Source organism: Belonocnema kinseyi, chromosome 6, assembly GCF_010883055.1.
Source record: "Belonocnema kinseyi isolate 2016_QV_RU_SX_M_011 chromosome 6, B_treatae_v1, whole genome shotgun sequence".
NCBI classification, from domain to species: domain Eukaryota; kingdom Metazoa; phylum Arthropoda; class Insecta; order Hymenoptera; family Cynipidae; genus Belonocnema; species Belonocnema kinseyi.
Window position 1 is genome coordinate 128,252,474 of NC_046662.1, and position 8,856 is coordinate 128,261,329.

At 36.1% G+C, this 8,856-nt stretch overlaps 1 protein-coding gene across 2 annotated transcripts in view; it reads left to right on the top strand.

Moving 5' to 3' along the window:
- The window catches only part of LOC117174971 (dynein regulatory complex subunit 4), a 247,743-nt gene that overhangs the window by 119,043 nt on the left and 119,844 nt on the right, over positions 1–8,856 (top strand). The window lies entirely within an intron of this gene.

The window sequence follows — 8,856 nt, forward strand, 5'->3', positions numbered from 1 at the left end:
TTTACCGCGATTTCGCTGGAAGCGAGTGCAATTTTTCAGATTAGCACCCGCTCCCGGCGAAATCCTGCGGTTGTCCTTATGACAAATTTTTAATTATATATACATACATATATATATGTGTGTGTATATATGTATGATCTGAATAATGAATCACATGTATATATAAGTTTTTGGTGTCGTGCCCTGAATACGGCCTGGTATTAACAAATGGGATCACATGAACTCTCATCTAATACAACACTGCTGAAGGCTAGTAACCTTCTCAGTATAAAAACACAAACCCAAAACGACTCTCCCGGTTTTAGCTACTCCCCCCTCCATCTCGCCTTCCAACCCTCTCTTATTAACTGAAGTTTCGTGGGACTGACGTTACAACTTTAATCTGCACCGTATGACGAATTTTCACTTAACTTGGACATGATTTCGACTCGGAAAATAAACTTTTAGCATAAAGGTGGTGGTGAACGTTTAATATAAACAAAGAATGATACAAACAATAAAATAGCCTCGGAAAAGACTGGAACTTTAATTGACTAAACTATGCACACGGTAAATGTAAAGGTCAAGTTTCAGGCGACGAATGGAGAGTAGATGTTTGGAATGCTAGAGGAGTGAAGAACCTCAAGCTAAAAAAAATTTCGAGAAAACATGCATGTAAGGAAACTAGATATTTTATGTGTTTCTGAAATAAAGAAAAAGGGATGCGAAAGTAGAGACGTAGGAAACGGCGTGTTAAAAGACATATTTGAAATATAGTCAGGGGGAGAGAGTGAATCACATGGTAAATAAGGAATAGGTCCGATTTTAAATAAAAGAGCGAAGCAGCATCTCGGAGATCATGATTTCGTATCTCCCAGAATGCTGTGGGCTAGAATGACAGAATAATTCTGCTAGGAGATATGAATGGATGGGTAGCCATTCAAAATCAGGATACAGAAAAAGTATTAGGTAATTTTGGGGATTTAGGAACAAACTATAACGGAGATAAATTAGTTGGCTTATACTTAGAAAGGGGTCTGTCTATGACAAATACTTGGTTTAGGCATAAAGTGATCCACATGTAGACCTGGTCCAAAGGAAATAGCCAAACTATAATTGACTTTGTTGTTGCGGATAAAAGACTAAGAGAGTTGGTGTAAAATACAAGGGTCATGAGGGGTTCTAAATGCAATACCCGGTAACAAGCGTTGAATTCAGAAAAATTCAGAATTTGTATTCCTATGAATACGTGATTTTTCCTCCGTCTAAAAATCCCCCAACGGGAACAGAAAAGGTGTAAATCATATTCCTCCCAATCGACTTAGTAAAATTTAAAGAAAGCATTTATTTAACCTATTTTTAATTATTAAATCTTATTATAACTTATAAATTCGAAAAATATTCAAATTTATATTTATTTATGTTTTAATGATTTATTTAAACGTCTTAAAAAATAAAACAAAGAAATCTATACAAATGTGTGAATTTAAATAATTTTAGCTCTAGAGAGGCAGAGTTGAATTGGTGAGAATTAAAATTCCAGAATTTACATTCCGCATGTAGGAATTAAAACAACTTATTACACAAATTTGGCGAACTCATTAGAAGGAATTTAATAAAATCAAAATATGAACACTTCTGAGGAATAAAAAATATCTATATAAGGTGCTTTACCGGTACGATTAGAAGGAATTAAATATATTGAGAACACATTCTCTTTGGGAGAATAGAAATCTGTGTGATGGTCCGCAAGGAAATAGAAGTGAATAAGTTTAGAAGGTATCTTATTCTTATTGTCTCTATTCGACGCTTATTACAGGGAAGCTAACCCACATAAACACAACTTTAAAATGGGGAAACAAAACAAAACAAACGCGAATAAAAGTGCAGGACCTACAGAAACCGGATGTACGAATAGATTTCCAAAATAAGATAATCGAAAGCATAGATAGAATAACATGGGAGGACCTTATAAAAAACAAAGATATAGAGGGCGCATGGACAAAGTTCCGGGATATTATTGTTAGATGTGCGATCGAGGTGTTTGGTAACGCGGTTGTAGGAAGGATGTCTGGTGATGAGTGGTAGAATGATGAAATTCAGGCTGCCCAAAAAGCAAAGAAAGAAGCGTACAGGAGAACTTTGAACATCGCAGGTCTTTGCAATGAGGAAAGAAATAGACGCATTAATGATTACAGACACAAAGGAGGATACCCAAACGACTAATTAACGAAATTGAAGATAACATTAGAGCAGAAGAAGAGAAGAAAATACAAAACGACTTTGAAGGAAGCAAGAAACTGCTTTATAAAAAAATGAAGGGAAACAAAAGTACAGAATTTGTCAACATGAGAAATAGTAATAGGAAAATGCTATAAGATGCAAACGGGACACTGGAGACTTTCAGAGACTATTTTAGGGGACAATTTGGAGATGAAGCTATATAGGACACCACAACTGCGATGTTGAACACGATGCGTTAGAATACTCAGTTAAGAAAGTCTGTGTCACTGAGGTTAGAAGTATAATTAAGAACTTGAAAAGGGTAAAGGTACCGAGGTAGACTGTATTAACGCTGAAATGCTTAAACACAGTGGCGAGTACATATCACATAGACTGTGCGAATTGATAAATTTATGTTTTGAGATGAGAACCGTCCCAGACGATTGGAAAAAAGCGATTATCGTACCAACATGCAAAAGAAAGGGAGATAAAAGCGACTGCAATAATCACAGAGACATTAGCTCATTAAGTACCGTAAGTAAAATATACTCAAAAATACTTATTCGTAGGGTAATGAAAATAACAGAAGCAAACGTTTGGGAAGTCCAAAGTAGCTTTATGCCAGGATGGTCATGTACGGATCAAATATTTAGCTTAGGGCAAATTACAGAGAAAAGTTTGAGAGTAGCAAAAAAAGTTTTCTGTGCATTTGTTGACCTAGAAAAAGCTTTTGACAAGGTAGATAGAAGTAAAATTTGGGAAGTCCTGAAAGAGTATGGAGTCAATGGATGGCTCCTACAAGCTACAAAAACAATATACACGGGTAGCAAAGCGAGTGTGAGGGTAAATGGGAATCTGAGTGACTATTTCGATATTATTCAAAGAGTTAGACAAGGATGCTTTATGTCTTCATGGTTATTTATGTTATTTATGGACAAGTGTTTAAGAATGGCTGTTTTCAACGAAGAGGGTGTGGATCTCGAAACAGTAAGGATACGTGGGTTAGCCTTCGCGGATGATAAGATTTTTATGGCAGAGTCAATCGAAGACTTGCAAAGAATGTTGAATAAACTGAATGCAAGCATGAACAGAATGGGCCTCAAAATTAACGCAAATCAAACGGAAACTATTGCGTTCGAAGGTAAGGGTGAGAAAGCACTATGCAATATGGCATTAAATGATGAGAGAATTGAACAAGGTGATAAGTTTGTATACCTTGGTAGCTTATTTACTAGGGAAGGGAAGACGGATCAGGAGTTATATAGATGCATAAACAAAGGTAAGAAGGTTATTGGTAGAGCAGGGCCCCTTATCAGAAGTCAAAATATATAAAACAAAGCTAAAATGGCAATACATAACGCTATATTTGTACCGACTGTACTATACGGTAGCAGTGGAGGAAATTGACTTTTTTTCGTACAGCTTGACGCTCCGAACTTTTGTCTCCTCTATTTGTTTATTAATAATTTGTTCACTCACCCTGACGGATCGAAGGAACCGAATAGAGCCTCTAAAAAGTATCCTTAGAGACCTGACTAAGTCCCCCTTCGGCTCCTTCTTCAAAAACAGAAAAAAACACAGAAAGATCAAATTTTAAATTGTTGAAATTCGGATTCTACGTTAAAATTTCCATTAGAAACTCGGGAAGTAATCGCAATACTTTTTTTTGTAGCGTTAAAAAATTTTAAAAATGTCATTTACTTGTGCTGAGGTGACTTCAAGAGCATCCATAATAGCTCAAGTAGTATGTTGCGCGCGAAGTTTAAAAATAAAATTCTCTCTCACTTGATTTGCAGGGTTGTTGTCTGATGTTTCCACTGCGTGGCGCTAGCATCCAGACAAAATTGTTAAAGTTACCGACAGAACGCTTATTAACTGCTAGTAAAAGAAGATGCACTTTAAGGCACCTTCGGTCCATGTAAATGACAGGTATTTTATTTTTTAGAGTTTTTAACGCTGCAAGAAAAAGTATTGCGATTACTGCGTGAGTTTCTAATGCAAATTTTAACTTAGAATCCGAATTTCAACAATTTAAAAAGTTACTTTGCTGTTTTTGTGATTTTTTAAAAAAGGAACCGAATAGGGATCCAATGTGGTCTCTACCCCGGATTCGAATTCTACGTAAAATATTACTTCGAAAACGACCCTCCACTTTCTAACAACTGGCATGGCCCCATTATTTGCAGGCCTGTGTAATCCCTAATGGAGCTTGTAAGACAACCGGACTGTTTTCATGAAATGAAGAAACGAATACTCGATTTGCGCCGTGTTTTTACTAGTCAACTAACAAAGATGGATTGAAAATTCCACGAATATGGGTATGTTATTCAGAAGTTCTTGATTGCGATTATTGTGAATTTTGTTAGTTATTCGCTGAAAGGGGATGTGCAAATTATCATTCAACTAGAGTAGATGGATAAACCAACTGAGAAAATCTGAAAGATAAAATTGGATGTCACGAAAAATTAAAGATCTATTACAACGCTTACATTACTTATGAATTATGGGGATTCAGTAAATCCGTGATTGATAATGATCTTGATGATCAAATTCTCAAAGAGAAATCCTTCTGGTACAAAGTTTTCAACCGAATTATGAGAATAATTCTCAGTGTGACTACATGCAATCTTCCATTTCGAGGACATTAAGGGATCATTTGTGATTCTGGAAACAATGGAAATTTGTTATCGATCGTTCAGTTACTCACAACGCACGATCCTGTTTTAATATAACTCATCACAAAGCCGGAAAATTCGATTAGAAATCTCAGCCCTCAAATCCAAAATGAGATAATCGGTCTTCTATATAAAACTGTGGAAAATAAGATCATTAAAAAAATTGAATTACTGCCATTTTTTCCAAAGTAATCGATACGACCCAAGACATATCTAACGTCGATTAAATGAGCTTATTTTAGAGATATGTGTAAATTGAAAACATGAAAATGGAAACCCAGTGCATCTGAAAATCGTAAAATCTTTCTTAGGATTTGAAAAAATTGATGATCAACGACTGCTGAATTGGAATCATAAATACTCGATGAAAAAGGCAAAAAAGAAATTTTTAAGTGTCGAAGGCAGTAGTTGTTCATTTTTTAGAGCACAGAATAGATATTGTCCTCAAATATGCTTTGTTAATCAATTATTTGACACATATTTGTTTTTCACAAATACTACTATTGATCAAACTTGAGTAATTTGAACTGCCATATAAATATAACAATAATTTCAAAAATATTTTCAGTTATTTTTAATTTCTAACATCAACATTATTATTTATTAATATAGGTATTTTAAAACTTTCCTTGCGTACATACTAAAAAAAATTGTTGACAAAGGACCCCGCACACAATACATGGGAAAATATCTTTCGGTGGATTTGGTTGAAACTTGGTAATATTGCAGATTATAAGGGGCCAATAAAATATCCTTAAAATTTTAAAAAATGGAGTTTCAGCGATATGCGTCACCAAGCTCTCAAAATTAGAGCATATGATATATCTGCATAGCATTGAAAGCAAAAACAGCGAAAAAATAAGAATCACACAATAAAATGTGATCGAAATTTCGTCCGCCTATCCCGATAACTCTCACAGCGCGCTTCTCCCAACAGCTGAACGCTAAGCGCGCAATATTTTGCATTAACTGCAATACTCACAACTCGAGAGAAACAGCGGTGGTAAAATAACGTCAGCATCAAGTGCGGTCATAACATTCATATCAACAACCTGCTTCTCGCGGCGTTAGAACGCGAAGCGTTCAATATTTTCAATTACATCCAACATTCATAGTTTGAGGGCAGCAATAATTCTTAAATAAGGTCAGTATCAGATGCTATTGTGCTAATCATGTATATCGTCGAATTCCCGCAACGCTCGAACGCTAAACGGTCAATATTTTCAATTATTTGCAAAATTCACAGTTCGAGGGCAACAAAAGTCCTAAAAGGACGTCAGTATTAAGTGTTATTGTGACAATCATGTATATCGCTTACTTCCAACAACGATCAAACGCTAAGCGGTCAATATTTGTAACAAACAGTAATATACATAGTTTTAGGGAGCAGTTTTTCTAAAATAAAATCACTTTCAAGTGCTCTTGTTCCATATAAATGACACACTCACTTCTTGGTAGGCAGAAATTGTGCTAATCGACCCATTCAATCAATAACCAAACTCCACAACAAGCAGGTTCTATCTAGAACATCCAAGATAATCGCTTACGAATAACAAACTTCGCTTTGTGATAACGAGCTATTGTATGATGTTTTTAACGATTCAAGTAATTGCCAGGAGGTTAAGACATAAAAATGTGTTAAGTATTTCATTTCAAAAAGTCAACAATAATGCCATTTGGAAATGGAATAGCTAATGAAGGTAAGGTTGGAAATTGTTTAGCAAAGAAAATAAATATTTAGAATGATCCAAACAGTGAAGTCAAGATTGAACATGGTCCAGCCAATAAAGTCTAGATTGAAAATATACTTCCCAATAACGTCAAGATTGGACATGATCCAGCCAGTGGAGGCCAGATTGGAAATAATTTAGCAAACGAAAGCAATATTTGGAACAACCCAACCAATGAAGGCAAGATTGAGAGAGATCCAGGCAATGAAGTCAAGATTCAGCATGATCCAGCTAGTGAAGGACAGGTTGGAAATGATTTGAAAAATAAAAATAAAAAAAAACAATATTTGGAACAATCCAGCTAATAAAGGCAAGATTGGACATGGTCCAGACAATGAAGGCAAGATTGAAAATAATCTAGCCAAGAAACTTAAGAAAGGACTTGATTCAGTCAGTGAAGGCTAGATTGGAATCCATTTAGCCAACTAAGGCAACATTTGGAACAATTCAGCCAATTAAGGCAAGGTTAGGAATAAATCAGCCAATCAAGACAAGATTGGGAAAGATCCATTTAATTAAAGCGAGATAATACAGTCTATAAGGACAAGTTTGGAAATAGTCTAGACGAACCGGATAGGTCAAGGTTACTGACAACACTAAGATATATTTTTAAATATCTATGACGTCAAGGAGATTTGCTTCTTGCGCCCTATTTCCAGCATCATTGATTGCATGCATTAGTCTTGTCGAGGGGTATCGAATATTATGTTCATGACGTGGATATCCGAGGAACCACAATACACTGGCAACGTGTGCACATGCACCAACAGTTCGAGCACGAGACTTACATGTTCAGTAGTAACCTTGTACAATTTTGACTTCCTCATCATTTATTTCATCATCTTCGTTAGTAGGTTGGTATGCAATCCATAACTGATGTATTCCTGCTTTGCGGAATCGTAAGAACACCCTTATCCTTTATAATCCAGCTTCTGGTATCCTATCCGCATCTCCTAACATTTCAACCTGGAAATCATCTGTGTCGCCCCTCTGCATTTTGTCCTGTACATAGGATGGGGCTAATTTTATTTGTTATGTCCCAATAGTCAGGTCTTTCAAATAGTTTAGAGTTAATAGCGGAAAATCAGGTATATGTTCCGAGTTCAAGCGAACCCATCTTTAAGCGTTTCTTGTGTTCAGCCCCTTAACCTCCACCAGGGCTTGAACCACATTCGGTTGTCTGGCTTTCTGAAGCAATTGCCGAGCCATGTTTATATTAGCCCCTTTTATGGTGATGAAAGGATCATACACATTTATGATTGCACCAGCGATGCGATAAGCATCACCCAGATTTGGAAGATGCGGAATCGGCACAGTATTCTCCAAGAATTTGAATATAGTTTCTATGTGAACATTCCTAGCCTCTACAATCCATCTACACTTCGTGACTAAACGTGAATCATTGACTTCCTCCGTAGAAAGCTGCCGCTGCCCATGTGTGAGAAGTGCTGTTATTTTCCATCTGATACCGAGGCAAGCCAGTAGCTCTGTTACATCCCGATAACCTCTATCTACTATCATAATGTCATTTTCTCGAACCACTGTCTCATTCTCTCAGCATCTTTCTTAAATTTATTTCGTCGAATTGCAGTGTTATTATTTCGACTATCCAAAATATAAAACCCTTGTATGTTTAGAATATAGCCATTTGGTACTACAATCAAAATAGGCTTAAGTAGATGCCGTCCCTCGTGAATACAGTATGACTGCCGAAGAGATTGAAAATTGGTACTTTTTGTTATATTGACATAGATACCGTCAATTTTTGCAATTACCCGTAGAGTCTGCGGCTCTGAGTTGTATAATTCATTTTAAACTTCAGTCATAGGCCTTTCTATATACTGTTGTCGCGTGAAAGCATCAAATTAAATATTAAATTAAATTAAATTATATTAAAAAGTCGTTAGAAAGCCCTTGTCGCATCTTACACAAGAACGTTAAGAGGTCATTATTGCTAATGTACCTGTACCTATCTCGGCTGGGTACTCTGTCGCAGTGAGAAAATAATTCCAGAAACTGTTCTTTTGTCATAGAAGAAAAGGATTCAAAATCGTCATCAGTGAAACTATTTTCGGCCTCGAACCTTGCCTGATTTCCCGCAATATCACGAAGGCTTGTAAAAATACTTGCAAATGCTGTCCTGGGATAACGCAAGGCCTGTTGATAGAATGCTAACCAGGAAACAAATTCTTTGGAATGAAGCCATTATCGTTTAAATTATTTCTGCAAGATTTGATGTTATCGGGGAT